A 9,237-nucleotide genomic window follows, 5' to 3' on the forward strand; every position below is an offset into this window, starting at 1 on the left:
CAGGGTCATCATTGCCATCTTCCTAAATTCCATATATATGTGTTAGTATACTGTACTGGTGTTTGTCTTTCTGGCTTACTTCACTCTGTATAATTGGCTCCAGTTTCATCCATCTCATCAGAACTGATTCAAATGAATTCTTTTTAATGGCTGAGTAATACTCCATTGTGTATATGTACCACAGCTTTCCTATCCATTCATCTGCTGATGGACATCTAGGTTGTTTCCATGTCCTGGCTATTATAAACAGTGCTGCGATGAACATTGGGGTACATGTGTCTCTTTCAATTCTGGTTTCCTCGGTGTGTATGCCCAGAAGTGGGATTGCTGGGTCATAAGGTAGTTCCATTTGTAATTTTTTAAGGAATCTCCACACTGTTCTCCATAGTGGCTGTACTAGTTTGCATTCCCACCAACAGTGTAAGAGGGTTCCCTTTTCTCCACACCCTCTCCAGCATTTATTGCTTGCAGATTTTTGGATCGCAGCCATTCTGACTGGTGTGAAGTGGTACTCAGTGTGGTTTTGATTTGCATTTCTCTAATAATGAGTGATGTTGAGCATCTTTTCATGTGTTTGTTAGCCATCCGTATGTCTTCTTTGGAGAAATGTCTATTTAGTTCTTTGGCCCATTTTTTGATTGGATCGTTTATTTTTCTGGAATTGAGCTGCATAAGTTGCTTGTATATTTTTGAGATTAGTTGTTTGTCAGTTGCTTCATTTGCTATTATTTTCTCCCATTCAGAAGCCTGTCTTTTCACCTTGCTTATATTTTCCTTTGTTGTGCAGAAGCTTTTAATTTTAATTAGATCCCATTTGTTTATTTTTGCTTTTATTTCCAGAATTCTGGGAGGTGGATCATAGAGGATCCTGCTGTGATTTATGTCTGAGAGTGTTTTGCCTATGTTCTCCTCTAGGAGTTTTATAGTTTCTGATCTTACATTTAGATCTTTAATCCATTTTGAGTTTATTTTTGTGTACGGTGTTAGAAAGTGATCTAGTTTCATTCTTTTACAAGTGGTTGACCAGTTTTCACAGCACCACTTGTTAAAGAGATTGTCTTTACTCCATTGTATATTCTTGCCTTCTTTGTCAAAGATAAGGTGTCCATATGTGTGTGGATTTATCTCTGGGCTTTCTATTTTGTTCCATTGATCTATATTTCTGTCTTTGTGCCAGTACCATACTGTCTTGATGACTGTGGCTTTGTAGTAGAGCCTGAAGTCAGGCAAGTTGATTCCTCCAGTTCCATTCTTCTTTCTCAAGATTGCTTTGGCTATTCGAGGTTTTTTGTATTTCCATACAAATCTTGAAATTATTTGTTCTAGCTATGTGAAAAATACCGCTGGTAGCTTGATAGGGATTGCATTGAATCTGTAGATTGCTTTGGGTAGTATACTCATTTTCACTATATTGATTCTTCCGATCCATGAACATGGTATATTTCTCCATCTATTAGTGTCCTCTTTGATTTCTTTCATCAGTGTTTTATAGTTTTCTATATATAGGTCTTTAGTTTCTTTAGGTAGATATATTCCTAAGTATTTTGTTCTTTTCGTTGCAATGGTGAATGGAATTGTTTCCTTAATTTCTTTTTCTACTTTCTCATTATTCGTGTATAGGAATGCAAGGGATTTCTGTGTGTTGATTTTATATCCTGCAACTTTACTATATTAATTGATTAGCTCTAGTAATTTTCTGGTGGAGTCTTTAGGGTTTTCCATGTAGAGGATCATGTCATCTGCAAACAGTGAGAGTTTTACTTCTTCTTTTCCAATTTGGATTCCTTTTATTTCTTTTTCTGCTCTGATTGCTGTGGCCAAAACTTCCAGAACTATGTTGAATAGTAGCGGTGAAAGTGGGCACCCTTGTGTTGTTCCTGACTTTAGGGGAAATGCTTTCAATTTTTCACCATTGAGGATAATGTTTGCTGTGGGTTTGTCATATATAGCTTTTATTATGTTGAGTCTTTAATGCTTTTGAAATTTTATTGTAAGTTAAAGAGTTGTAACTAGCAAAAGTAAAACTGAGGGTAATTTTAGAAGAATTAAAGTTTATTTTGGCCTTAGAAAATATGACAGTTTTATTTTGTGATATCAAAGTGAGAATTGAGATGGCTTGTTTACCACAAATATCAGTCAAGCTGATTAAACTTTGTTTTCAAACTCCATCTGCTGTTCCTTCACCCCCACTTTCTGAATTTCAAGGGCTTGACCCCTATCTTCCATTATCATCCTTACATTAGAAAGAGTGACTCATAGAGTCCTGTAAAAATGCTCTTTCCTATTATCTTCTAAACACCTAAAGACAGGAGAACCCTGTGACCACTTTGCAGAGTGTGTGAGCATGTTGAGCGGTTCTGCACTGGTTAATGACAACCATAAACTGGTCACTAGAGGTGTTTGTGAGAGCCATTTCTGGGTCTTGGGGGAATGTTGTTTTTGGCTTGCCTTGTGTTGTGTTATGAATGGCCAGGCAGGGAGGGCAGGGCTCCGAGCCACTCCAATAAAGTCCTATGCTGACTGGTGCTGCCACAGTAATGAAGATGATGTGTGATGAATAATTATATATGAAACTCTGAGTTACTTCTTCAAATCATTTCTTTGTTACTTACAGAAAAATATTCATTTGTAAAACATGCACTAAACTCTTTAGTTGAAATTTAAGTATAATAAGTATATAGCATCAACAAGAAACTAGTCACTTTTAACTCAAATAATGTAGCTCTGAGTTCTTCAAAGGATATTCGTGCATACTAGAGAATATGGGCTTCCCTGGTGGCTCAGAGGTTAAAGCGTCTGCCTGCAATGCGGGAGATCTGGGTTCGATCCCTGGGTCAGGAAGATCCCTTGGAGAAGGAAATGGCAACCCACTCCAGTACCCTTGCCTGGAGAATCCCATGGACAGAGGAGCTTGGTAGGCTACAGTCCACGGGGTCGCAAAGAGTCGGACATGACTGAGTGACTTCACTTTCACTTTCAAAGGATGTAGTCATCAGATATACATCTTTCTTTTTTATGTCCTAACAGTATCTTCATCTTTTGGACTTTCATTTCTTTGCTTTGTAGATGTTAGCATAATAATGTCACTCTTTCTCCCTAGCATAGTACAAATAAAACCTGAGATTTTACCTGAAGGTTTAATGTGTAGCTTCCTTAATGTGTAGCTTTAAAACTTTGAACAATTCTATGTACTAATACACGTGATTCATATTTGAAAAATATCTAACCAAAATATTCTTTTAAATGTTGCTGGGCTGAGAAAGGATATTTATATTAAATAGAAAAGGTGAATACATAAAACACACAAAAACAGAAAAAATGAGGTGATGTCCTTGTTGAAGGAACTTTCTTCTCAATGCCCAATATCTTATTTTTCTTCATTGTTTTTATTTAATTGAATTCTACTTCACATCTTTGCTTAATAGTTTATGTTCAAGATAATTATAGAAATTACATACAAAATGATATGTATTTTATTACCTAATGTGAAATTAGTTTCTACTTTTGAACATTACATTTGTTTACTGAAACTAAATTTGCCTCTATTAACTGTTTCAAGTTCATAAGATTAAAAAAATTAAAAATAATGGTTAATGAAATCAGGATTACCTTAAGTTACTTAATATACTGCAGTTTAACAAAAATGAGCTTTATAAGTTGAAAATGTCTACAGAGACAATTTTCAAAATTCTTAAAAGCCCTTAGTGTATCTTTTATTTCCTATATCTTAATTCATTAATAGGAGAAACCAATTGCTGATTAAGAATGTTAATCACCTTTTTTATTCAAACTGAGCATGTTAATCAACTTTTATTATTCAAACAAAATATTTCCCCATGAAAAAAATGTAGGTGGTCCAGAAAATTTATTTTAATAGAATACCAGGTTAGATTTGTTAAGTAAATAGAAGATCTTACAATATGTATTTTGAATTGGAGAATGATTTAGTAATTATCACTAAATGTATAAGATAGATGCTATACTATGTTTTCCTACCATACAAAGTAAAATCTATTGTGTAACAATGTTAGCAAAAAAGAGATCTAGATTGGTGTCGATTCTTTATGGCTTATTAGGTCAGAATTTTTGTGACTATTGCTAAAATGGGTCATAGGACTTTCAGAGCAAAGAAGATTTATCACAGAATTTTAGAAATTAAAACAAGTGTTAGAAATTATCTATCTAGTTCTAGTCTACAATTTTATAGAAGAGGATTAAAATAAGGTAATGATTATGAAGTGAAGTGAAGTGAAAGTCGCAGTCGGGTCTGACTCTTTGCAACCCCATGGACTGTATCCATGAAATTCTCCAGGTCAGAATACTGGAGTAGGTAGCCTTTCCCTTCTCCAGGGGATCTTCCCAACCCAGGGATCGAACCCAGGTCTGCTGCATTGCAGGCGGATTCTTTACCAGCTGAGCCACATAATGGTTATAAAACATTATAAAAATAGCAAAAGAATTTACTCCTTATTAGGTACAGTTAATATACAACTGGGGCATACTGGCAATCTCTTCCTAAAGATCTTTAGTAATATGATAAATTGCTAGCTTTCACTTATTATGTACTTGTATGAACATTGATATATACTATTAAAGGCATTTTGGGGTGCAATTCCTATATCTGATAAAAGAACATTTCACAAAGTCAATTTCTGATGTGACCTTTTTGGTGACAACATTTACTGAAGGGCATGAATTGACTGCTTACAGAATTGGCAAAGTTTTCACCCAGGTCGCAATTCATGATTTCACCAATGGCCATCTCCTCATGTTCATCAATTTCAATAGAAATATGTGAAAAGTTCTTGCTACTGTTTCTCTTTCCAACTGTGAGCCCAAAAGTTATAAGCGGTGTTGGACGTGTAGACAGTTAAATGTGAAGAAAAGAGTGAGAAGGAAAAGATGTCTAGTATTGAGGATCCTGCTGTGCCTCTCGTTCTCCTGCCTTCCGTGTCCAGTTGTCGTAGTTTATAAATGATTCATTAATCAGCCAGGAGCTCGGGGGTTGTGACAGTTCCAAGTCTTTTAAATAAAACACCTCCCTTTACTGCACTGTGGTACAGCTGCAGTTACCAAAGAACGAATATATTAATTTATACTAAGAAAGTAATTTTTTTTTCTTTCAAGAAGAAGCAGCAATTTTTCTTTTCGAATATAAAGCTAAATCTAGCTTTTAGGATAGAGCTCTTGACCAAGAGTCACTTATCTCTCAAGAGTCAGCCTCAGTGTTGTTAAATTCATTTTCAGGTTTCATTAGAGAAGGATTTTCATTAGAAGTATAGCCAGCATAGGATTTTACCTGCTTGATTTTACATATCTAATTTTTCAAATGGAAAGTGCAACAAAAGACTTGCCACCTATACCTTCACCATCAGCCTCAATACTTCCATAGAGAATTTGTAAAATTCTGTATGTTGAATTAAGTAATTCCTCAGGATCATTATAATTCTGTGGCAATAAACCCCAAATTAACAAGGTTAATATCAAACGGTTATACAAAACTAGATAAAATGTCAGTCTGATGCCATAGTAATCAATTAAAAAAATGAGACTACAAATCTGAGTCTTTTATTATGTTCATCATATTTATGATTGTATGAATAAAGTTATTCATTCGAGAGTGTTAACAAGATGTCTTTCATGTATCATTAAAATAACTTATGTCAAATACTTGGCTAAATTATTGAAGTACTTTCAGTATTAATAATTTCATACAAATGTCTAGCAAGAATAACCAGTCAAAATTAAGTAACCATCAATTAGGATAGATTATTTCTGTTGGCTCTCATTTGCTTTCCTAATAATCAACTTGATTTTTTTCTAAAATAGATCAATATGAAATGAGTGCTAGTCATTTCACACTTCTAGCTTTTAATAAACCAAAACTGTTTAAAGAAATTAGTGATTCTCTTGTAAGTTATTAATCCTTACAGATATATCATGTTTTCATCCTTTAAATTTGATATGCTCATTTTCTCTTTAATTATCATATACTAATATGATAACAGCACAGTAATTTTATTAGTTCTACTTCTAATAAATTTTGTAAAATTGATTTACTCTAAAATTAATCATATATGACTGTAGCACAAAAATCATTCTCATTATTACACTATTGATTAGAGGGAATTTATATTCAAGATGTTTAGCTTAAAATATAAAAGGGACCATTAACATCCTTAATTTTTAAATTATTTTGTACTCTGGTTTTGAGTTTTGTGACTCCATGTCTGATACATAAATCTCTCATTAATTTAGGCTGGAGTCCAAGAGATAAAGAATCAAACCCTTTGAATTTTCTTTTAGCAAGGGTATAAAGCTAGCAAGAGTCATATTATCTAACAAGTTATAGGAAATAATACAGATCTGAAATGTCAAATAAGAAAATTAAACTTTTGAATCTTAGACATGTTGAAAGAGATACTGGGTTTTTGACAGAAGCTGAAACTCCTCTATGGTTTCTATATTTGAGAAAGTTCATTCCCTTTATGTATTTATAGAATTTATCACTTCACTTAGCAATTGCTAAGTTACAGAAGAATAATAAAATAGAAAAAATTATGAAAATAACTGCAGAATAAAGATAAACAGGATCATTATCCTGAAAACATAATTCTTTTTTGAAAATTCTATCAACCAATTATTCTTAACATTAAGTTTATCATTTAACTTAATTGGGGTCAATTTCTTTCTCACCTACGTTACTCAAAAGCAGTACATATTTTCCTAATGGCTTGTTTTAATGGCTTATTTTTCCTCTCTTAAATTATATCTATTGATCTTAGTATGCTAAATAAATGCTATGCTTAGGAAAGCATGCCATTTTTCTAACTGCTTTCTACACTTTCTAAATATTTCCCCTTTAAAAAATAGAGTTGGAATCTGTTTAGATAATACTTTAATCACTTCAGGAATCTTATATGAAGTATGAGTTAGAAACTTTGCAAATACTAATTAATTAATTTGGAGTTATTTAATTTGGAATTTAGAATATCCTGATAGCAACTAATGGAGAGACAGGTGGGAAATAAAACTCGTACAAGCCACTCCTTGGAATAGCTTAGGCATACAGTTGTGAATACACCAGACCTGATTCCTGACCTTATGGGATTTCCAAATGGAATGAATTTTCTAACACATAAGACCTCATTGCTTGAAATGTGGTTCTGCCTCAGATGGACCTGGTATGTTTGCTCAAACTTGATGCCCAGGCCTCACAGGGTCTCCTGATTACCTTTCCAAATGCTGAAAATATGTCCTTCAGTTCACTTCAGTTGCTCAGTCATGTCCGATTCTTTGCAACCCTATGGACTGCAGCATGCCAGGCTTCCTTGTCCATCACCAACTCCCAGAACTTGCTCAAACTCCTGTTCATTAAGTCGGTGATGTCATCCAACCATCTCATCCTCTGTTGTCCCCTTTTCATCCTGCCTTCAATCTTTCCCAGCATCAGGGTCTCTTCCAATGAGTCAGTTCTTTGCATCACGTGGCCAAAGTATTGGAGTTTCAGCTTTAGCATCAGTCCTTCCAATGAATATTCTGGACTGATTTCCTTTACGATTGACTTGTTTGATCTCCTTGCAGTTCTTGAGAGTCCAAAAGCATCAGTTCTTCGGCACTCAGCTTTCTTTATGGGCCAATTCTCACATCCACACATGACTACTGGAAAAACCATAGCTTTGACTAGATGGACCTTTGTCAGCAAAGTAATGTCTCTGCTTTTTTAATATGCTCTCTAGGTTGGTCATGACTATTGGAAAAACCATAGCTTTGACTAGATGGATCTTTGTTGTCAAAGTAATGTCTCTGCTTTTTAATATGCTGTCTAAGGTTGGTCATAGCTTTTCTTCCAAGGAGCAAGCATCTGTTAATTTCATGACTGCAGTCAACTGCAGTGATTTTGGTGCCCCCCAAAATAAAGTCTGTCACTATTTCTATTGTTTCCCCATCTATTAGTCTCTCTAGAGGATAAAATATTTTTTAGGAATATAGCCACAATCTCATAATTCCAATAATTCCATACTATTGTCAAACATCTATTCAGTTCAGAGTAGAACTATCTACTCATAGTTCTCTTATTGTTGCATAATATTTTAAAATCTATTTTTAATTGGTGGATAGTTGTATGATATTTTTATACTTTATAGGAATCAGGGTGAAAATATGTCCCATACATTACAGTTGGTTGACGCCTCTTAAGTCTCCTTTAATCTCTTTTTCTTTCTTTCTTACAATTTATTCGTAGAATAAAGTCAGTTGATCTGCAGAATTTCCCACAGAGTAGATTTTTTTAATTGCATCTCCTGTTCTTCTGTCCTCTGAATTTCTTTTAACTTGGTAGTTGGATCCAGAGTAGTGATTCTCAGTGTGGGGTGTAGTCAGAGAGGGGGGAGCAATTTTGCCCTCAGGTGACATTTGTCAATGCCTGGAGACATTTTTAATTTTCACAATGGAGGTGAGTCTATTGGCATCTAGTGGGAAGAGACCTGGGATCCTGGTAACTATCCTACAATACATAGGAGAGGCCACCTGCCCCAACAGGAGTTATCTGGCTCAAAGTGTCGGTAGTGCCAAGGTTGAGAAACTACAGAGGCATGATCAAGTTCAAGTTTGATTATTTTTCCCAACTTTTTCCAGTTCATCTAACTATTTTTATCATCTTCACATTTTAGGCAGTAACTGTTGGCATTAATTACATCAGTTTTGATGATTTTTAACATATAATTTGGGATATGCCATAGATTTAAAAAAATATTTGAATGACTTTACAAAGAGTTCAAAACTGCAATTACGATTAACATTCACCTTGGTTCCCTGACCAGATTATATTTTTGCTCACTAAAATATAATTATACTCACAAGAGATCGATATCTCAGTACAATTGTGATTGGGGTACAAAGCACATGTTTTTTAATACTATTAATTCCAAATTAGTCCAGCTGCCCCGCTAGGATATATTTTCTGAACCCATAAATTTAGTGTTTATACAATTGTCTATAAAATTTTGAGAAAAATTCATGCAAAAGGCAGTGACAAGTTTGCTTCTCATATGTATAGCTATAATTAAATTTGAAAATAAAAAAGCCATCTGTCCCAGCTTTTGAAAAAAATAAAGCAACATCATTAAGAAAAAATTTGGAAAGAATATCTAATTTACAAATAGTTCAAGTCTTTAAAAGTTAGTCACTGAAAAATGAACTAAAGAAATGTGTTTTTTACTGGAAGTAGCCTAGTTT

This window comes from Ovis canadensis, chromosome 25, assembly GCF_042477335.2.
Source record: "Ovis canadensis isolate MfBH-ARS-UI-01 breed Bighorn chromosome 25, ARS-UI_OviCan_v2, whole genome shotgun sequence".
NCBI classification, from domain to species: Eukaryota; Metazoa; Chordata; class Mammalia; order Artiodactyla; family Bovidae; genus Ovis; species Ovis canadensis.